The following is a 22,904-nucleotide window of genomic DNA, read 5'->3' as shown; positions in this document are numbered from 1 at the left end:
ACTGGCAGTTCATTAAAATTTTGGAAAGAATTATGACCTTAATTTTGATATAAGAATAAAAATATAAACTCTCTAAAATATAACATCATCATTTCAGAATGAATTTGATATTTTTATATCAAACATTTTTAAAAGGTTTTATGATGACTTGAAACTGCTTTTCTATATTCCAAGCCAGAATGTATTTATGCGGTGTGAAAACTAGTAAAAATTAAAAAACAATTCCATTTTCTCTTCATTAAATGAAACTAATTTTTTAGTTTTTATTACTTTTTGAGATCATAACGACATCATTTCACCTTTTCCTCCTCCTCTCTCTAGCCCCTCACCTGTACCTCTTGCTCTTTTCAACTGAATGATGAATTTGTAGACTCTTCCTGCTGGAAGATTAGTATCCCCAGCTCTCAGTATTCCTTAGTTGCCTGTAATTATTTGCCAAGGGTTGAGGCCTCCCGAGCTTTCCTGTTCGTGTTAGCATGTTTATCGGCGCCATCTTGTTTGGGTCATAGTTAGGAGCTGTGTTGGTGAGACTCCCTGGGTGTGGCTACTCTGGCATTTGCAGAAAACTCCATCCACAGCAGGCTTCCCGCTCCTCTGCCGCCTGTAGTCCTGACACCCTCTCCTTTGCAGTGATTCCTAGCCATAGGCGTGGGAGTTGTTTTGTAGATGTTTCAGTTGAGACTGGGCTCCACGACTCTGCGTTTCTATTAGTTGTGGCTTGGGTCTGTCTGTTGCAAAGATGAGTTTCCTTATGGGGGTGAGGATGACACTTACCTGTGGGGATAAACATAGATGTTGAGAATGTACTTGGGGGTTATGCCGGTTAAATACACTGATTCTCCTCCAAGATCATGACGTCACTAGCACTGAGTAGTTGGCTGAGTAGTCGTAGGCATGCTTCCCTCTTGTTGAGTCAGTCTGCAGTCTAATTAAAGAGCTGTTGGCTACCACCAATGTGTGGATGACACCAGTGCACCTCAGAGCTATTATGCCATGCTGGCCATGGCTGTGGTTCATAGCCACCATAGCTGGCTGGGACGGTTGTTTGCTTCCCTCCCCTGGAAGCTCGCATGGAACCTTCTGGTACCATGAAAGCTAGCCCTCAGGGAGGAGGCTTTCAGGTCAGCTCCAGCTCGGGTCCTCTGGGCACTGTGTCCAAAGTACACCGTGTCTTCAGTGGAAGGGGTGTACCTTCCGTCTTAGGGAGGCAACTGAGGTAACAGCTGTAGCCTATAATGTTTTGGGAGTCTCTTGTACAACCCGCAAAAGAGGGTTTCTCATGCCTGGTGTTGGGGCTCTTGTTAGTTTGTCTGTGACTCTTGGAAATCTTGTCAGCTTAGATGGGAAAATTTCATTTAACTATTTACGTATATACAGACTCATGCATTATAGGCATTTTAGGTATTGTAATATATATATTACAATAATATGCTTACTTATAACTTTTTCAGACATCCTTACTGTTATTACCCTCCTCCCGTTCTGTACTTATCTCCCTCCCTAATTAAAGCCCACCTCATTTTTCTGTTTCCCCCTTGAGATCTTGTACCCAGCTTTCCCCTCTCTATTGCCCTCCTCATGCCCACATGGTCCCTCTTACTTTCCTGGATTCTGCAGGTACTCAGGTTATATACTTACTTTTACTACTTTAAAAAATTAGATACTGCTGCATAATTATGTTCAGTTTTGTTTCTGAGCTACTGCTGTAAGTAGCCTCATGGCATAAACATCTGGCTGCTTCAGCTTAGTGCGAGCACACGCCAGATGCAGCCTCCTCCTCTATCCCTCGTTACACTGCAGCTTTGCCCTTGTCTTGTGCAGTAGCATGGATATAATCTTCTAGTCATAGCTGGGTGGATGGATTTCTGTGATTTTACTAATGCACACAAAAGCACGATACACAGGTGTAGTGGTGTGGCCCTGTAATTCTAACCTTTGTGAGCTGAGTCTGGAGGATCGTGATGAGTTTGAGGCCAACTTTAGTTACATAGTGAATTCCAGGCCAGTCTGGGCTCCATAACAAGTCCCTGTTTCAAAATTAAAGCCAATGAAAAACCACAATATCCTATTAGTTGTCCAAAACATTTTTAAGGGGAATGGTATGGCTGGAGCTGCCTTTTATAGTTAAAGGAAGCTCTAGACAGACATTGTAGACTCTGCATGCTTCAACCATTTACAGACATAGAAGCTGAGGATCCAAAATTATGGGAAAGTTATACAGACTGTCAGGATCTGAACTCAGTTTTCCAGATTCCATTCCATTTCATTCATGATATTTTGTGTTTTTATTGCCAGTGACTAAATTGCAGACTTACAAGACTGTTCATTGAATTGATTTAGAGGCAGCCTTGCTTGGTGTAGACATTACTCCTGTAGTCATTTTAATGTTTTTCTATTGGATGCTTGCTTAATTCTTGGAGGCTATGCACTAGAAAACTTCCAATTTTTTTTTATCACTTTATTTCTTTGTTCTGTTTGCCTACAAAAACCTTGCATCCTCTTCTCCTTACCAATGCCTTAAGAAGTGGTATGAATGAAAATGATTAAGATAGTATATGTATTGAAGTAACCGATTTAATCGGATTATGTCGGTTGCTGTTCTAAAATGATGACTATTTCTGAAAATTCTGGATGGCCTCCATTTGAGATGGGCATGAAGAATAACCTGAGTCTGTAATGGCAGTTAGGTGCTGGGTGGCAGAGCGGACCTACTGACGAGATGCCACTGTTTCCGTGAGATTTCAACAACGAAACAAAAATCCGTCTCTTCTCCAATAACATCCAAAAGAAGTCAGTATGGTGCTGCGAAGCGAGACTGATGCGCACAATGGGACTTGTCCCCGCACTGCTGGTTTTTCACTGTAGAAAGTCCCTATCCTTCAGATCCTTTGTGAATAAAAAGGACATTAAATAAATGTCATAGTTGGTGCACAGTGGGCCGTTTTGAAGGCAGACACCTGCAGGGAACATTTGTTAACTGAATTTAGGGTTGAAAAGGGAAACAGTGTTACACATGATAGTTTGATGGAGGGTGGGGGATGTTGCCATCTGGTCCGTAGGCTTTTCTGTTTTAAGCCTATTTGAGCCACAGTAACTCTTTTAGATTTACCTAGTAACCAAGTTGCTCTTTGAAATATTACACATTGAGTTTCTCTTACCCAGACAGAATGCTTGAATTTGAAATATTTTAGCTTCCCAAATGCTTTATTTGTGTTTTTATTTGGCCATATTTGCCTATACTTTACTGGCCAAACATCCCAACTTAGAAAGTCCAGAATGCCTCAGAACTCAAAATGTTAGAGTTACAGGACAGTGTTGAAAATGTTTTTAAGAGCTGGGCACAGTTCCATGTGCCTGTAGGCTGAACTGTGAGTGGAAGTTAGGCAGGAGGAGTACTTGAACTCATGAATTCAAGAACAGTTGGAAAATGTGTTAAGACCCCACAGGGAGAGAAACAAACAAAATGCTGCTGGGATTTTGGAGTATTTCAAATTTCCCTGTTCAGATGAAAGATCTTCACTTTGTTCTGGAAAAATACACCCTGCCTTCCAGTCACTTCATATGTAACAGAATCACCAACTTTGCAAGTGGGCGATTTACCAGGGTTTTTGGTATATTTAACATCTGAGACCAAAGCTGATATTGCAGAGTGTTTTCTTAGCTGTTGCTAAACTGCATCAACAAACAGTTGCCTTTTGTAGACCTGGAACTGATATCACTGAGGCTTTCTTCTTTCCTACATTCCTGCTGAATGTATACACGTGTGCTGTTTCTCTTCTAAGGTCACTTTGATGTATACATGGAATCTCATAGCTCTAGTGCTTACAAAGAGGCACAAATAGGGTGGTCAACCATGGCACCCCCATGGGGGTGGGTATTTCAGTTTTAGGGGCTGTGTTGTTACAAGGCAGACAGCATTTCTAACAGCCCTTCAGAGTTGTTAGTCTGTATCTCATATCTGTGTGTACCATGTCTATATTGAAATTTAAAGGGGTTGGAAAAGAAAACATTTTGTCCATAATTAGTTTACTAAATATGCTTGATAATTTTAGTAAAATACTAGAATAATTTCTTGTCTAATATTGGGGAATAAGTTGTTTTAGTTAACTGGAACTTACCTGGAGATTGATCATTGCCCACCTTCTAACATAATGTGTTTTAAAAACATTGTTCGTAAGTTAACTATGGTTCCTTGTCAGCCCCAAGTCATTATTATGATCCTTAATACAGGATATTAAGCCAAAATTATGTTAATACCACTAGGCTAGGCCTAATTAGGCTAATCATGAATATCCAACCTGAGAACCCAGACTCCATGCAACCCAGGATAGCTATGCATGTGCCCCCCAAAAAACTCTCTTAAAACATGATGAGATTTTTTTCATTGTTGTGATTTTTTTTAATTCCTTTACATAATTCTTGAGTGTGTGTTTACTGCTCTAAAGGTGGTGGGACCTGGGAGAATAAAACCTAAAAATGAGACAGACTAAAGGCTCGTGTGATAGCCATCTTTATTTGGAACATCAGATAACTTGTACTCTGAGCTCCTGAGTAAAGTTCTCGTGAGTTCAAGCTGTATATAGTCACAGGGACAAGCTGCATGTGACAAAACCATGTTTTCCCATAGAGGCATTTTAACAAATGACAGTAGCCAGCTGTAATGAGCAACCTGAAGTAAACCCCCTCCTCTCCGCTGCACCTGGGAGGGCATGGAAGCGCATTCCAAGAACAATTAGGTGCTTTTGAAGAAACTGAAGTCACAAGACTCTTGCCTTGCTTTCTTGGAGTTTTCTCATAATCACTCAGAGTTCTCCTCACAGGACTCCGTTCTTGGACTGTCTTCCGACAAGTCTGAGCCTCATTCACATGCTGACATGTTTCAGTGTCAGAAGGCTGGGCCCTGGAATATATTTTGCTCATTCCCTTTTTATTTGGCATTTCTCACTTATCAATGGAGCTCAAAACTGAATACGGAAATTTCCTACCATGGCCTTTTCAGTTGCACAGACATTGCCTGTTGTAGAGAGTGGGCATTTATAGGTACAGACTGAGTATCTCCAACCTCAGATACTGGAGACTAGAGGTCTCTTATTTTGAACTGTTTTAGATTTTGGAATATTTACATGTATGCAAGGATGGGGCACAAACTTTAACACGAAACAAAATTGTGTTTGATATGCACCAAGACTCAGTAATGGCAAGTTTTTGAGGTGTTTTTGGTACATCTGCATTTTGACTGTGACCTATCGCATGAAGTCAAGTTTGGAAATGTAGCAGCCTTACTCAGTGCCCAGAAAGCTTCAGCTTTGGACTTTTGCATTGGAAACGCTTAGCCAATATTTGTGTCCGTCACCTGGCTTAAGCTTGACCTCAACAAGATCCCATTTCTTTCCGAAAAGATTTTGTGATTAAATACAGCATAGGATTCTTATTCTTAGATGTTAAATGTCAGCTAAGTGTTGTGATTGGGGGATACACTTCAGTGTGAGTTTGTGTGTGTTTATTGATCTACTGAGAACATGAAAGGGGATAACAAGACTGAAGTGGAATTCAGAGGTACATGTGTTTATAAAATTTATTCAGTGTCTTCATAAACTAAGCACTATTAATTACTTATTTCTATGACTTTTACTATCCCATATTAGATTATGTGGTTTTTTTTCTGAATTTTTTATTCGATGGAGAAAATGTAATGGGAATATGCTGATCACATATATCATAAAATTTATTAATAAATTATGACAAATTCTGCATGTACTACTATGGACAATTTTTTCTATTTGATTTGGTTCTTATTTGGTAAGAGTTATATATATCCTCTCCCCAGGCAAAGAATCTTTGCTTCTTAAATTCTTCCTTAATAAGGTTTTGATGCCCTGGTTAGTGCATTTGGTGGTTACAAATCTCTATGGTATGTTTGGCCAGGAAGTAGGAGGAATGGAGGTAAATCTAGGAGCCTGGGGGCTAGATTACGTATGTGAGATCTGGATTTCTGTGAGCAGGCCAGAGACCCCCCTAGGAAAGCCTCAGCAGTGTTCATGAGAGGGCCAGAGCCGTGGTTCCCTCGGCTCCACTTGAGTATGTCTTATGACTTCCGGATGTGCCGCCTTTCAGTAAACGTTTTCACCTCTCTGCACCTCGTTATAAACTGACAATAGCAGAGCCTACTGCACGGTTATTGCAAAGGTCAACTGAGATGATTTATGTAGACGAGAGGTGGTCAATAAATATCAGACCCTGTGTGCTCCAGCCCTTTCCCTCCAGGCTGAGCCTCTGCCAACACTGCCTCTAACACAAAGTCTGTTTTGCCCAGGGTCTCTGGGAAGCAGGGATGTTTTGCATTGTTGGGGACCATAGCTAAAAGCAAAGCTGAGGAGCGATGAACTTCCGGTCGGTTCTCATTATTCAAAGCAGCTCACATTCCATGCTCTGTGTTCTCTGGCAAATTGGAATGAGGTTGGTGACAGCCCCTTGGTCTGTCATGTCCTCAGCAGGTCAGCTCATGGATGCCTTTGTTTATGTCTGCCTGGAACACTGCGCATTGTTGGTTCATTGACACTGAATTCGCTGTGTGATTCATGCCCAAATGGAGCTTACCTAACACACCGTGAGTGTTAGATTTGGAGTTACGTACACATTTTAGCAGGAAGGTAAATTCACACGTAGGAAGTTCTGTGGGTTCAAAAGATAGGCTATATCCAAAAACAGGCAGAATTTTGTATCTACTTAACCCTGGCTCTGGCTTTCAGCTGTTGGTATGGGCTTGTGTGACTGGGTCTGTTATTACCACCCTGAACACCCTGCTATTATTGCAACTGTGGCTCTTGTTATTTCCCCAAACACTTGGTGCTGAGACAATGGAAGGGCTCAAGGAGGCAAGAGTGTTCATGTTCTGTGTGAGTTGCCCGTCATCTGGCCCAGGCTACAGTCAGAAGTATGCTCTAAAATTACATTCAGATCTGCCACCTGCATGTTAATCATATCTGCCACATTGCCCTGTGTCAGAAAGTGACACAATGTGTAATTCATTTCAAAACACAGAGTGAGGGTCGGTGAGATGGTTCGGAGGATAAGAGCATTTGCTGCCAAGCCTGGTAACCTGACTTTGATTCCCGGAACCCACATGATGGAAGAAAAGAAACCAGTCCTGCAGGTTGTGCACACTTGTGCACATGGTGTGTGACCTCCCAACACTCGCACACATAAAAAAGTAACTGTTAAATTAAAAGACAAACCCAGCGAAAACTTTAGCACTGCTGTGCCCTTTTAGCTTTATTTAAATAAAGCCATGTCTTTTGTGTTCATCATTTGCTTAGGATTGATTTGCAATTGCTTCCTTCCTGGTGTACTCCGCCAGTGTGCCAGATGGTGTGTTAGAAGTCTTTGTAGGTGTATAAAGAAAGACACCTAGAAGTCTTGTAGGTTGAGTCTGTCACACACTTGATTGAATGTTTTATGGACTAAATTTTTGTGATAGATAGGAAACTTAAAAAAGACAAGTCAAGTCTAGAATGTCTTAGGCTTATGGTTTTAATCTCTCTCCATGCAGCTGTCTTCCTGAATTATCTAGGATGATCACCACTTTCTTTTGTCTAGGGCAGAACCCTGGCCCCTTTCACAGTAGGCAGTGTTCTACCACTGAACTAAGTCCCTGGTCAGCCCTTTTGGTGTTTTTAATAGTAGTATGTGTTTCTATCTGTCTTCTCTTTCTGATCCCAGTTACCTTGTGTGTTTAAACAACACTGCAGAGGGCTGGAGAGAGGGCTCAGTGAGTAAAGGCATTTACTGCCAAGTCCGACAACCTGTGCTCAGGCTCAGAAACCTCATGATAGAATGAGAGAACTGACACCCGTAAGTGTCCTCTGATGCCCACACATATGCTATGGCGTCGGTACCCACACCCATACATATCCACACATGAAATAAGTAAATAAATGTTATAAAATTTTAAAAATCACTGATGAGGAGACATGTTATATGTGTGAACACACATATACACATATTCAAAATATACTGATGAAAGACTTAAGATCAGAAAACTGTGCTAATTAAGAGTTAAGAAAATCAGCTGACCTGAAATAAATAATAATCTCCCTAGAAGCCAAGCCCCTTACCTTAATGTTAGACTTTCTTTAGAAGCATGCATACCCTGAACCTCTGACTCTAAGCTACTGTTACTATCTGCTCTATTTTTATTTAACTGCAGAGAGTTTTACAGAAATCTATACCTGATGGCAGAATAGTGCCTCCCAAGAAAAGAGATAACAGCTCCATCCTCATCTCAGAAATCTGTGAGTGTGGATCATCGTTTCCAGATGTGATTAAGAAACTTGCGACGGGTGATTACCCTTGATTATTCTGTTGGGGAAGAAGAATCTCAAGATACTCTCTCAGTGAAAGAGGGAGATGAAGAGGCAGTGGCTGGGCGTGCAGAAATGTTGACTAGTCTCTGCTGGTTATGAAGCGGGAAGCGGAGAGCACAAACCAAGGACTGTAGGTGCCTTTTAAAATTTGGAAAAGACAAGGAAAGAAGCGTGTGAGCATCCATATTTTAGCCCAGTAAAACTTCAGATCCCTGAGCTGCAAAGTTTTAAGATGAGCAGCTTTAGGTTGTGTTGAAGCCACTGGCTTTGTGGGTGATTATTACAGTAGTTATAGGAAATCAATGCCAGGACTTACATGTAGTTTTGTTTGGTCAGTTGGTTTTGCTGAATTCTCTGATGGTGCTGTGTTTGGATATTTTTTCCACTGTGCTTTATACATATTGAGGGAGATGAGGCCTTCTGCTCTACTGAAACTAGCAACGCTAGCAGACTGACGTTATTTGTCTCAGCAGAAACTGGTGTCTTTCTATCTCTCTTTCTTTCTTTCTTTCTCCCTCTCTCTCTCCCCCTTCTTCCCTCTTTCCTTTTTTAATACTGTATTTTTTTTCAAATTTAACTTTCTATTGATTCTTTGTGCAATTACATCATGCATCTCGAGCCTATTCTTCTCCCTGTCCCTTCCCATCAGCCCTCTACCCTTGCAATCCCTGCCCCAGGATAAAACAAAATAAAATTTGGAAGAAAAGAGAAAAAAAGAAAGAGAAGAAACATCTGGTTGTGCAGGCTGTAGTGTGACACAGTGAGCCACACCGTTCATTGGTCCATTTATTGTTACTTGCAAGTGTTCATTGCAAGAAGTCATTGGTCTGGTTTGAAGTCTCTGGTTTTTGTTACATCATCAATACTGGGCCCTCACTGGGACTCCTCTTGAATATCCTGTTGTTGTCCTGGGTCATGGAGATCTTTTAATTTTGGCTCTACAAGACCAGACCCTTCATGTGCTCCAGCAGATCATAGATAGGGTGGATGATGGGCTGGGCTGACTCATAGCTCTGGTTCAGGGTCTAGGTATTGGTGGGTTATTCAGCCTGCCAGCTCTCCTTCATCCTCAACACTGGGGCGAACTCTCCAAAACTGCCCTGACTAGGTCACTCTATGAGAAGGGGTGTCTCATAGCAAGCAGGGACAGGGATGATTTCTCCTGCTCATGTTCTCGGATTGACTCACCCATACCTGCACCACCAGGGCCAGCTCTACTGTGTTGCCCAGGCAAGGTATAGGGGCCACTCTGCCAAAGGCTGCAGCTCGTGAGAGGCAGGGCCAGCTCACTTGCTCTAGTGACTGCAGGGATGGTTCTTTCACCTGTAGTGAGCTTTCTTGTCAGACTATATTTGAACTGCCAACAAATAATGACCCAGAGACTTGTTATTAATTATGAAAGCTTGGCCTTTAGCTCAGGCTTGTCTCAACTAGCTCTTATACCTTAAATTAACCCATATTTTAAAATCTGTGTTCTGCCATATAGTGTTACCTTTCTTCCATTTTGTACCTCCTGTCTTCTCTACATCTCTGGCTGGTGACTCTGCCTTTCTTCTTCCCAGAGTCTTCTCTGTCTGCCAAACATCTTCCTGCCTAGCTGTTGGCCATTCAGCTCTTTAATAAACCGATCAGAAGGTGCCTTGTCAAAGACACATCTTCATAGTGTAAACAAATATTCTGCAGCACCCACCTACCACAGGCCTCGAGGGACATGGAGCAGGGGGCTTCTCTCCTTTGCCCACACCACCATATAGTAGGTGAGGGGCAGGGCCCAGTGTCTCACACTCATATTCTCGGGCAGGCTCACCCATGCCTCCATTAATGTGATCATGTCTACCTTGCTGGCCAAGTGAGATGCAAGGCCCATGCTCTCTAGTTGCACATCTGGTAAGGGGCAGGGGCAGGTTCTTGTCTACCACAGGTGGCAAGGGGTAAGGGGGGAGGGCATCTTCCCCTCTCCTCTACCACATGGCGTACAAGGGGCACAGGGCCAGCTTTCCAACTCTCACAACCTCAGGGCAAACTCACCTGTGTTCCCACCAGCAGGCAGGATTGACACCACTGTGGTGCCTGGGTGAGGTGCAGGGCCTGCTCTCCTGAGTACTGTAGTCGAGGAGGGGCAAGGAGGCAGGGTATCTCTCTGGACACATACTACATGACCCACATCATCACCAGCAGGGTCAGGTGTCATTCTTTCTTTAAGAGAGCCTTCTCCTTGGCTGTCATGAATACTTGTTGTTTCTCTCTATCTCAAGTAGATCCTCTTGATAACACATTGAGATCAAGGAAGGAAATTGGAAAGCTGATATTGGTGAGAAATTTTGAGACCTTAAATTAAAATGGTGGCAAAGAAAGAGGAAATTTGAGAAATAGTTGAGAGTTCAGCGTGTCAGGACTTTGTGACAGTTTGTTGTAGAGGAAGATTGAGATGGACAGGTCTGTTGCATATTAGGTACTTAAATATTTGATGAATGAAGGAGAGAATTGACTTTATAGGTACTATTAATAGAGGTAGCAGTAAGAAGGATATGTATTAGTTATCTACTGTAAGGTAGCAAATTATCCCAGAAACTGAGCAGCTTAAAGTAATAAACATTTACTATTGCACACTAATTCTAGGGTTTTGTTCCATAGATGTTATTTAGCTGGCTTGTTCTGGTTCAATACTCCTCATGAAGTTGGTCAGGGCTGTAGATACTATAGAGTTGACTGTAGCAGAATTTCTTACAGGCGAGTTAATTTATATGGCTGCATTCTGTGTGGTTCTGAGAACAACCTAAGCTAGTCATGCATTTGCTTTCAAATGAGTGGATTTATTAAGTTGAGGGAGTCCCTGTAGGTGTCCAAGCAGGGAGGCAAGCCAAGTCACACAAAGAGGTAAGAATGAGAACCGGTACAGCTTGACTTTGTCAACCTGGCCAGACTCTGGGTCAGTCTAATAGTAGTCAGTTTGTTCCCAGTGTATTTAATCCCAGAATAATTAGGAAAAAAGTTTCCTGGTATAATATATTCCCCATTTCACAAAGAAGTGTAATTACGTTGAAACTCAATGGGTACATGTCATTTCCTACCAGAAGATGAGTTCTAGAGATACACTACCTGTCCTAGCTTAGGGGCCTAAGAGTCTGGCCTGGTCTTAGTCATAGTTAGCTTAGAAGTTGTTTGGGTTATTAGCCACTTCTGGTCCTGGTTGTAGAAGCTTGGGGGAGCCTCTGGTTGTTAGGTTCATTTAGATTACTAGCCCACTTGTGGTTTTGGTTGCTAGAGCTTGATATGGCCTAACCCAAGAGGTAGCACAGAACACCAGTCTGTTAATCGCTTCCAGTTCTTAGCTTTGTAGATGGAAGAACAGGTTATTGATCATTCTTGGAAAGACAATCCGGTGTGCTGAACATTCTAGGTTTGTCTGGAGATCTGTGGGCTCAAAGATGTTCATGCAATGCCCCAACATCATAAACAAGAGTAAAGATTTAAATAGCAAGGAACAGATAGAGAAAAGCAGCAGATAGTTAAACTCCATTCAAACAGGAGTCTGCGATAGAGGACCAGCAGAAATGATTGAGATATGACTAGAGTAGCCTGATTGAGATATCAAACAGAAGTAACATCATCATATTGGGGATTGTAGAAACCCAGTAGAAATGACTGGAGAAGTCGAGGCAATCACGTGGCGTTCCTGATTGAGCTTTCTCTGCATAGATGAGTTTCCCATGGCTGAACTTCTGACTTCCCATTCCCATTGCAGACATTTTATGGCATGGGATAAGCAATAATAACTTCTGTTAGAAATGGATTACCTTCTAGCTGTTCTCAAGGGCACATTGTTTTCCATATTGGACTGTTCTTCCTGTTCTCTTTCCTCCCTGGGACAGAATCAGGGAATCCAGTCCTGCACAAGGAGTGTTGGAGGACACTGAGATAAACGTGTGGATCTGAGATGTGAGGATAAACTCTGTTTCCAGAGACAGTTTCGTGGTGAACTTAAACAGCAGGAGGCAATTTACCAACACATTGTATATTATAGGCTGTGAGCAAAAAAACTTTAAATCTTGAATGGATCTCTTCTTAGCAAGTAATTTAGGGCAGGGGCTAGGGGCAAACAAGATGAAAACAATAATCTCTTTACAACATAATGATAAATTACATATTATTCATTGCCTTTGGTATGTTTCCTGATTACAGCGACCAGCTATTTTACAACGGAGGAGGCAACTACACAAATATTTGCATTTCTCTGCAATTTTGTGAAAAGGGCTATTGTTTTTCATGTTGATGGAGAAAAGGGTCAGGATTACTCCAGAACCTGAGTTTGCTTGATAAGTGCAAAAAATGAACTGCTTTAAAGAACATTAAAGAGCTCGGCTTCTCTACCTAGGGACTGAAACAGACTTTCCTTTGGCCCTCCAGCTCACAAATCATGACACAGAGATGTCTCATTAATTATGAAAGATCAGCCTTACCTTAGGCTTGTCCCACTAGCTCTTAAGAACGCATTTGTTTTAACCTATGTAATTTCATGTGGCTTATTACCTCATTTCTCCATAGTGCATCCGGTTGGTGATTGGTGACTCGACCCTCCTAGATTCCTCCTCCTTTTCCTTTCTCTCTCTGGGAAACTTGCCTGTATCTTTTGCCTAGCTATTGGCCATTCAGCTTTTTATTATGCCAATGACAGAAACATATCTTCACCAAGTATACATCCCACAATATTTTCTACTTTTTTGTCTAAATAGAAAAGGTTTTTAACTCTAACATAGTAAAACTATATACAGTAAGAACAATTGTCAAGTAACAATTATATTTACAATGTTTAGTCTATATGTATTTGGCAAATTTGGAGAGATACTGTATTATCAATTCTATCTTAGTGAGTCCAAAGTTTTACACCTAAACCATTTTCTATCATAACTTGTATTTCCTTCTTAAAAACATCTTTTCAGACCTTAAAACATCTTCCCCTCTCCTCTATTTTGATAAGTAACTAAAGCTTTTATGTTTCTTAACCTTATAAACTTTACAATAAAAGTTTCATCTTTTTATGAAGTAGATTGGTGCTGCCAGGAGCACACATCTCTCACTGTCATGACAAGCCTTAGGTTATTAAGCATCTTAAATGCCATATTCTGTAGGTCTTTGAAGTGTTCAACGATCACCCACCTCTCTATCTAAAATGTAACATGACTACAAGTTTGGTTTTTATAGATGACTAACTACTAATCTGCATTTCTCAATTATCATTAACAATTTATTGTAATAGCTTTCAAAAACCAGAACTTTATATTATATTTTTAAATGGACTGCATAGGTACAATACCTTAAACAACAGTAGAATCATATATACAGTAAAACAAAAATAACATTAAATTTGTATCAATATTCAAAAATCTATACCAATGTAAATCTTTTGAGATGAATAGTTGTCTTTTTATCCTATATTCCTATATTCCCACTAAATGATGACAAGCATCCATAACCCACTGGATGACAAAAATCACCCACTCCACCTTTTGGAAATGTGAGTGTTGTGTTCTGTAGACTGCTTCCTGTTGTCTGGGAGCAACAGCATCTCCAGGGTACCTTGAGGAAATTGAGATAATGGCCAATTCCTAAGAAAACTAGTTATAACATTTGTTGTCCAGTCTCTGTGTAATGGGAAAGTATAAGGCTTACGTGAAGTCCTGGCTAGAATAGTCTGTGAGGCCGACCATCTCCTTAAAGTTGCTCTGAACACAGGACACTGAGGATACTGCAACAGAGGCACTCTGAAAGGCTGGGTCACCCACTTTCATTGGAGTCTGGTCCCCTTGCTCTGAAAACACACAAAGTTTGAAAGTAATACATATCTACATTAGTAAAAATATGGAAGTGCATTATATACAAGCCAGCTAAAGATGATTTTTGTTTTATGTTGAACAGTTAAAAAGACATATGTCAACTTTGTAAGTTTGTTTGGACTGTATAACCTAACCGCTATCCATGCCATATGAAAGGATGGCATGTAATAATAAGTCATGAGGACTCTGTAGCCAACAAAATGTATCATGTCTCATTCAGTCTCAGAGCTGTCCCCATGTGAAGGGGTCAGCATATACCTCACCTATCATATAGTTTTACTAAGTTTATTTCTTTATGTCTGTAGCCAAGATTTCAGTGAGTCTCCCCCAATCAAATCTGGCCCCTATTAATTTTGAAGGAATCCACAGCCTTTCATTTTCTGTGGAAACAAGAGCATAACCTTTCCTTAATGCAATACATTTTCTGAATTTCATTTTAAAGTTAAGATATCTCTAAAATATCTAAGCTGGTTTAATTCACCAGTTCTTTTTAGTGTCCCCTGTCTCTCGACAACTATCATTTGCTTATCAGCTTTCAAAAATTTCAATGTCATCAAAACACCATTCAGGATCCAGACTCCCTATGTACTTCCCAACTTTATATGGTTTATTCTTTTTATATTATTTTACTCTTTTTTTTAAGACTTTACTTAATCATTTTTAAACTATTTTTTCCTATGACTGTCTATACCCATTTCTTTTTTTTCTTAAGCACCTACACACACAGTAGCCTATTTAAAGTCTTTTTCAGTCTGGTTCTATTATACTGTATACCTGTTATAATGTATACCTGTTATAAATTGAGACTGCTTGTTTGTTCCTGGCTGCCCAGACCTGAATAATCACAGAGAAACTAAATTAATTACAACACAGCTTGGCCTATTAGTGCAGGCTTCTTACTAACTAACTCTTACATCTTCAATTAACCCACTTCTATTAATCAATATATCACTACGAGGCTGTGGCCTACCAGTAAGGTTTCAGTTTGTGTCTTCTTTGCCAGCTACATGGTGTCTGAACAGGAACTTTTCTGGTAAGCCACAGCCTCATAGTGATAAACATATTAATAGAAATAGGTTAGTTTAAGATGTAAGAGCTAGCTAAGAATATGCCTAAGCTACTGGCCAAGCAGCATTGTAATTAATATAGTTTTGTGTGATTATTCATGTCTGGGTGGTGGGATATGAACTGGCAGTCTCCTTTTACAACCTATAGTGTTCTTTGACAGCATGAGCCAAACTTTAAGATGCTAAGCAACAGTTAGTCCCTCTACCATGGGATTCTGGAGTTTTATTCTGCCCCCTCCTCAATTCCATGAGAATCAAGCCTTAAGCTTGTGGGTCTGACCAAGAGCTGCATTTAACTGCTCCAGCTCTAGGAAGTTGGCACCTGCACTGTGACAGGTGTTGTTAATTAGCTTGCTAGTTCTGATTAGTGTGCAGCTGCTCAAGGGGTCTGCTGAACAACAGTGTCTCTTAAAGGAGCTGTGTCTGATTTTGTTGTTTGTTCCTCCCTCCCCAGCTTTCTCAGGTTCTGTGTGGAAATTCGGGCCCCATATTGGGTGCCATTTATATTTGGGATTTTCTTTGGGCCCCCAAATAAAGACACAGAGACTTATTATTAATTATGAAAGCTTGGTTTTAGCTTAGGCTTGTCCCACTAGACTTTATAGCTTAAAGTAACCCATTTATTTTTATTTATATTGTGTCGCATGGCTTGTTACCTCATCTTTCTGTACTGCCCATGTGTAGTGATGAGGCAGACAGGCCTGCTTTTCCTCCCGCCAGGCTCCCACATGGCTAGCTTAGCCCCAGAAATAATAACACAGAAACTGTATTCATTTAAACACTGCCTGGCCCATTAGTTCTAACTTCTTATTGACTAGCTCTTACATATTGATTCAACCCATTTCTAATAAATCTGTATCGCCACCTAACTGTGTCTTATTGGGATGAGTCTAACCAGCATCTGTCTCAGAGAGAAAAGCCATGGCATCTTCCCTACTGCCTTCTACCCAGCATCCTGTTCTATCTACTCCGCCTACCAAATTTTCTGCCCTATCAAAAAGCCAAGGCAGTTTCTTTATTTAACCAATGAAATCAACACAAAACAGAAGACCCTCCTACATTGCCCATGCTGCTTCCTTATCGTCCAGCTGGCAACTCTGTTCTCCTAGATTCCTCTTCCTCTTTCTTTTTCTCCTCAGAAATCCCACCTATACCTCATGCTATTGGCCATACAACTTTTTATTGCATCAGTCACAGCAATACACCCTCACACCGTGTATAGATATCCCACAACTAGGAACTGTGTTGGGAAGTGAGGCTATGGCGGTTTACGTGAGAATGTCTTCCATAGTTTCTATAATTGAAAACTTGGTCTCCAGTTGGTGTCACAGTTTGGGTAAGTTTAGGAGGTGTGTTCTTGTTTAGGAAGTGTGCCACTTGGAGTGGTCTCTGAGGACTCAAGCTACATGCCATTCCCAGTCATTTTCTCTGTTTCCTGCTGTGGCTCAAGATGTCAGCTCTCAGCTATTCCTGTCACCATGTCTGCCACCTGCTGCCATAATTCTCAGTCACAATGGACTCTTCTCCCTCTGGAACCATAAACCCAAATAAACCCTTCCTTAATTGTCCTTGATCATGGTGTCTCATCAAATCAATAGAAAAGTAACTAATTCAGAGGTTAACTTTAATCCAATAGACTGAAGGGGAGGAAGAGAGAGAGAGGGCGGGGGAGAACCATTGGGAACATGAAGTTAATTTTTGGAAGGAACTGTGATGAGGTAGATTGAGTGATAAAGCTGTGTTAAGTTGAGCATCATGCTTACTTTGTCCTATGGGGTTACTACTGGATTTCATGAGGAAACTAAGTGTAGTGCCAGTGACTTTCTTCAGTCCAGGCTGTGAACAGAGGCAGGATTTGACTAGATTTGTCTCACTGCTGTGTTCACCTATGGGCAGTTAGGTGAATACTCACATAAGTTGCTTGTAGATCATCCATGATAAAGTGTGAGAACAGCTTGTGGTGAAAAGAGACTGACAGAACAGCTTCAGTAAGGAATACAACAGAAAGGGATCCTCATTATGTAGGTTATTAGACTTACCTTGCTTGGATTATTATTATTATTCAAATTTTGGTTTGTAAGAATATAATAAGGCAGGTGGTGGTAACAGTCTTGGGTGAAGAACCAGGTAATAGGGATGAACACTAGAATTTAACAACATATTCCACAATCATTTGTATATAAAGTAGAATATATGTTCATGAAGTGCAAAATCTTAGATACTCAAGGTCTTTTAAAAACAACATTTCTTTTATTATTTTTAATTATGTGTCTTTGCAGTTTTCTTCCTTTCCTGCTAGTCAAGTACTTCTGAGAAGGGGCCAACTTTGCTTTGAGAGAGAACTTTGTAGTGGTCTAAACTGTTGTAGCCCACAGGGGTCAGAATCAGAATTGCTCTCCTAGAGCTGGAGTTAGGACAGTTATGAGCTCCCCGACACTGGTTCTCAAGTGGTCCTTGTTCTTTAGTCCTGGGCCATTTCTGCAGCCCTGGAAGCTCACAGCTCTGTAAATGTTGGGCAGCAGCTCAAAAATCATAGATATTTGTCAAACACTGACACACACTGAAGTTTTACAGCAAGATTTTGATGTATTCAAGTGAATTATTAGAGTAAACCTCCTTCTAATTTGATCACACAAAATTTCTATGCATTTGGTCATAATAAAAAGATTGCTTTCAGCATTTTGGGGACATAGTTGTAATTGGCATTGGGAATGCTGAGGTGAACTGTAATTTTGAGGCCAGCCTAGGCTACATAGTGAACATGAAGGTCTTTCCATTTCATTTTTTTTTCTTTTCTTTTTCTTTCTTTAGTGTTTTAAAGTTTCCATCTTAGGGCTCTTTTATCTTCCTGTTTAAGTTTATCCCTAGCTTTTTTTTTTTTTTTAAGGTATTGTGAATGAACTTGTTTGCTTTATTTTTTGCTCATTCTTGGTGTACAAAATTGGCTACTGATCTTGTGTGTTGATTTGTATCTTGTCACTTTGCTGCAAAGTGACATAAATTTGAATATCGGCATGAGAGGGACATTGGCCGGTTGAGCCACAGGGCCTCTCAATGGGTGAGAGACAGACATGCCATGCAGACAGTGCTTACAAAGAGGGGTTTTATTGGGAGAGGGAATGGGAAAAGAGTGAAAGGAAGGGGGGAAGAGGGGAAACCTCTGGGAACAGGAGTGATGGAAGAGAAGAGAAAGAGAGAGAAAAAGAGAGACAGACAAAGAGACAGGCAGGAGAGAGAGAGAGAGAGAGAGAGAGAGAGAGAGAGAGAGAGAGAGAGAGAGAGAGAGAGATCTGCCTTCCTCTTTTGAGGAATGGCAGAAAAGAGAGCAGGAATGGGTGGAGTGTCTTTTGAAGGGGCCTTTTGTGCCTGCACACAGAGCCTTATGCACTCTTGCAGCCATGAAGCATGGCACAGTGACATAGTGACCTAGTGATGTAGTGATGTATTGACGAAAGGCCCTGGGGATTTTGCCTGAGTGCAGACAAGTGCATCTTGACAGGTGACAGGGGAATGGCCAATGTAATGCCTGAATGCTAACAAAAGGTCGTTTGGTGGCACCTTCAGGGTTTTCTAAGTAGGCTTATATTACCTGCTAATGACTTCTTCCTGTGAAGATTATCTTCATTGTTAACATGATGGGATTTAGACTCACCATGGCAACACCCGTCTAGGTGTCTCTGTGAGGATGTTTCCAACTCAGTTTAGCAGAGCAGGAAAGATGCAGAATGTGGGAGGCACTGTCTCATGGGCTGGGGTCCCAGACTGAATAAAAAGGAGAAAGGGAATGAGCAGCAGCAACCCCCTCTGCCTCCTAAGTATAGTGGCTCTGTGACCAGCTACCTCATGCTCCGTGCCCCCCGCCATGCTGTAATGAGTTACACCCTCAAACTGTGTCAACATCGACTTGTGGTGAGTGGTAAGTGGACATCTTCTAGTTCTTATTTCAGATGCAGTCCCTTTAAGTTTCTTCCCAGTCAGTCTGATAGTGGCTCTATATTTGTCACCTACGGCCAGCCTTTGTTATGTTGAGTTAGGATAGTCCTGCTTCTTTGGGCTTTTGTTTCATGGAGGAGATGGATTTCTGTGAAAGACCATTTCTGCATCTATTGAAATGATTATGCTATTGTTCTTCCTTGCTTCCATTTATGACCAGAATTACATTTATTGACTTGATTATGTTTGAGCCATCTCTGCAAGCAAGCATTCCTAGAATTAAAGCAGTTTAATTATATTGTGTGGTCTTTTAAATAAGTTGTAAATTAAGTTTGCAAGTGTTTTTCTGATGGTTTTTGCATCTGTGTTCATCAATGACATCCCCTTTTTGTTGTCCTCATGAGGTTTTGATATCAGGATATGACAAAATATCCTGATATCAAAGGCCTGAAACATTCTCTCCTTTCTGTGGTATGGAACACCTGGAGGTGTATCAGTGCCTTCATGGACCTGGTAAAGGTTAACCAGACAATACATCATGTCCTGTGCTCTTGTTTTGCTAGGAGACTTTTTATTACTCTATCAGTTTCATTGCTTGTGATAGATTTGTTTAGGCTGTTTATGACATCTTGATTTAATTTAGGTAGGCCATATGTGTCTAGAAATCTATTTCTTCTGTCTTCTCTGTAGCACTGGAGTATAAATTCTCAAAACAAGGTCTGGAGGATCATTAGGTCTCTGTTGTAATGTCTCCATTCTTGTCTCTAATGTTATTCATTTGCATTTTCCTTTCTTTGGGTTAATTTGGTAATAGCTTGCCATTCTTTTTTTTTTTTGTTTTTGTTTTTTTGAGACAGGGTTTCTCTGTGGTTTTGGAGCCTGTCCGGGAACTAGCTCTTGTAGACCAGGCTGGTCTCGAACTCACAGAGATCTGCCTGCCTCTGCCTCCCGAGTGCTGGGATTAAAGGCGTGCGCCACCACCGCCCGGCTTGCCATTCTTATTTATCTTTTAAAGAACCAATTTGTTTCAACAATTCTTTATATGGATCTTTTAATCTCAATTCATTAAATTGAGTATTTCTTTTCTTTTATATTGGTTTTGGGTTTGCTTTGTTTTTCAAAGATCTTGATGACTATCCTTGACGTGATTATTTGAGGTCTGGTTTTTTAAATGTAGGGAGTTATATTTTTGAACTATCCTCTTTCTTTTGTCTTCACTGTGTTTCTGGTATTTTATGTTTTCATTTTCATTTCATTGTAGGAATTTTAAAATTTCCCCCTAGGTATTTTAGTCACCCTTTGAGCATTGAAAAGAAAATTATTGTTTTTATCTCTGTGTTCTGATTTCTTTTTCATTTCATTTTGATATGGTAAAATTCATAAAATTTTTTCTTCATATTTGTTAAGACCTGCTTTGTAGTCTAATGTATAATCTGTTCTGGAGAAAATTCCCTGAGCTGGTAAGGAAATGTTTCCTTTTTATTTGTAGGATTCTGTAGATGTCTGTTAAGCCCATTTGATTCAGGATGCTTTAACTCTGATAGTTCCTTGATTCCTTGACTTGGTCTATCTATTGGTAGAGCATGGTGAAGGCCACCTACTATGGTTGTATTAGGATGGATGTGTCCACATATGTCTATTGTTATTTATTTTATGGATTAAGATATGCCTAAGTTCAGTGCATGTAAAATTATTGTCTCTTCTTAGGTAGATTGGTCCTCTAATTAATATGTAGCAGCTGCATTTGTCTCCTTTTATTAATGTTGTCTGGAGGTTTCATTTGCCATTTGTGAATATATTTCATCCTTCTTGCTTTTGGATTCAGTGCTTTGAAAAATTACTTCCCATTATTTTCTTTTCAGTCCATGTATGTCATGGATGAGTTGAGTTTCTTATAGACATTAAGTAGTTGGGTTTTGTTTTTAATCAGTCTTTTAGTTAGAGTTTTTTAAAGACTTATCTTTGTGGTATATGCATGGTTGTTTTGCCCATATGTATGTCTATGTACCACTTGTGTGCCTGATCCCCTTGAAGGCCAGAAGAGGGTATCCCATCACCTGGAGCGGGAGTTTGATCTGGTTATAAGCAGACACATGGGCACTGGAAATTAAACCTGAGCCCTTTGGGAAGAGCAGCTAGTACTCTTAGCAGCTGAGCCATCTCTCCAGCCCATCTGTTATTTTTAACTGGAGAATTAAGACCATACATTTAGAATTATTGTTGGCAGATATGCCCTAGCTTCTGTCATTTTGTTGCTTTGAATACTCTATCCTCTTTTCTGTCTCCTTTATTCATCTTAAAGTTTTGGTGATCTATGAAAAGTTTCTGCACCTGATAAGACTCTCTGCTGATGTAATCAATAATTCAAATCAAACTGAATTAGGTAAAGCCCAGGCTTAATGGATACCAACGCTTCCGGATGGCTTTCCAGCCCCCCAGAGAGGAGATGTAAAAGGAAGACCAGAAAAATCACGTGTTTGTTCTCTGGGGTGCAGTTTAAATACCCTGTGGGAGTGGTCTTGGGGAGGGGTTATCATGTGGCGGGCTTTCTCAGGGCTGGAGTCTGGACTGAGGCAATTCCCAGAGGAGGGAGCTTGGGAATGGAACTTCCACCCAAACAGTCTACTACATTAATGTTTAATTTTTCTCCTAATATTGGTTTGCTTTTCTTTTCTCCTATTGAAATTTATTGTTTTTTGAGCTGCTGTGATTTGGACTTCTATTCTGCCTTTTTGTGCCTTCTACAGTGCTGACTTAGTGACCGCGGATCCTTTAGTTTATTCTTAGAATATCTTTATTATTCCACGGCTTCTGATGGATACCTTTTCTGGATGCAAAAATCAAGGTTGGCAGTGATTTTTAAATTTTTTTTTCAGTGTTTGAAATACATCATCCCATGCCCTCTTGGCCATGACAGTTTCTGTTGTCATGTCTGCAGTTATTCTGATGTGATCGCTTTGTTGAAACCCACAAAGTATTTATACAACAAAGTGCTTTGTTGGAGCCACTGTCTTTTAGGTTGTAGAATATCTTCTTTGTCTGCAGTGGAATAGGCCCTGTCATGGTCTCTTCTTTGTTGGGAGACTTCACTACTAATCTCGTTGCTCATTGTGGATCAATGAAGGCTGTTTACATCATCATGGTTGCGCCGTGGGTCAAATGTTCCCTCCCAGACTTCTGAATGCCCTGAAGACTACTTTCCAACTAGCACCCAATGAACTTCTGGGTCCCACTGGCAGTACTGTTTTCCCTGTGCTTTCTGCGTCTCCATGCTTTTTAGCTTCCTAACCACTCTTGACGCTCATTGCTCTTTTCTCTTTGTTTCTCCTCAGAGTGTATGTAGTCTGCCCCTTGTGTCCCCTCCGTCCCAGAGCTGTGTGGAGAAACATTTGAAATCCGCAGTCTTGTCCCTACTCAGTTTCACTGTCTCATTATAGCTTCTTCAGTAGGTGATATTCCTTCGCTGGGCAGGAAAACCCTGAGATGTAGCACTGCTTAAAATAACTCTGTCAACTTGCGAAGTACAAAGGCTAAGGGGCTACCTCTCTGAAGCATTTGAATCCTGTGTAAATGCCAGTTTTCTGTGTTCAAAATGGTAAGACCTGGCGGTTTCTTGTAGGCTTCTTGTTTACTCAATTTTGTTTCCTTCCACTTTGCTGAGTCCCAGCTCCAGATGCAGGCAGCTGGATCCTGTACCTGTTCTTATG

General features: G+C 40.8%; 1 protein-coding gene and 1 pseudogene across 8 annotated transcripts in view; both read left to right on the top strand.

Annotated features, from left to right (window-relative positions):
• Nucleotides 1-22,904, top strand: part of Fam184a (family with sequence similarity 184 member A) — a 138,804-nt gene that overhangs the window by 5,960 nt on the left and 109,940 nt on the right. The window lies entirely within an intron of this gene.
• Nucleotides 1-22,904, top strand: part of LOC142837757 (rab-like protein 6 pseudogene) — a 50,862-nt pseudogene that overhangs the window by 1,062 nt on the left and 26,896 nt on the right.

The sequence above is a fragment of the Microtus pennsylvanicus genome, chromosome 1 (genome assembly GCF_037038515.1).
Source record: "Microtus pennsylvanicus isolate mMicPen1 chromosome 1, mMicPen1.hap1, whole genome shotgun sequence".
NCBI lineage: Eukaryota > Metazoa > Chordata > Mammalia > Rodentia > Cricetidae > Microtus > Microtus pennsylvanicus.
Note: the sequence above shows the minus strand (reverse complement) of the source record. Positions and strands in the feature narration are given on the sequence as shown.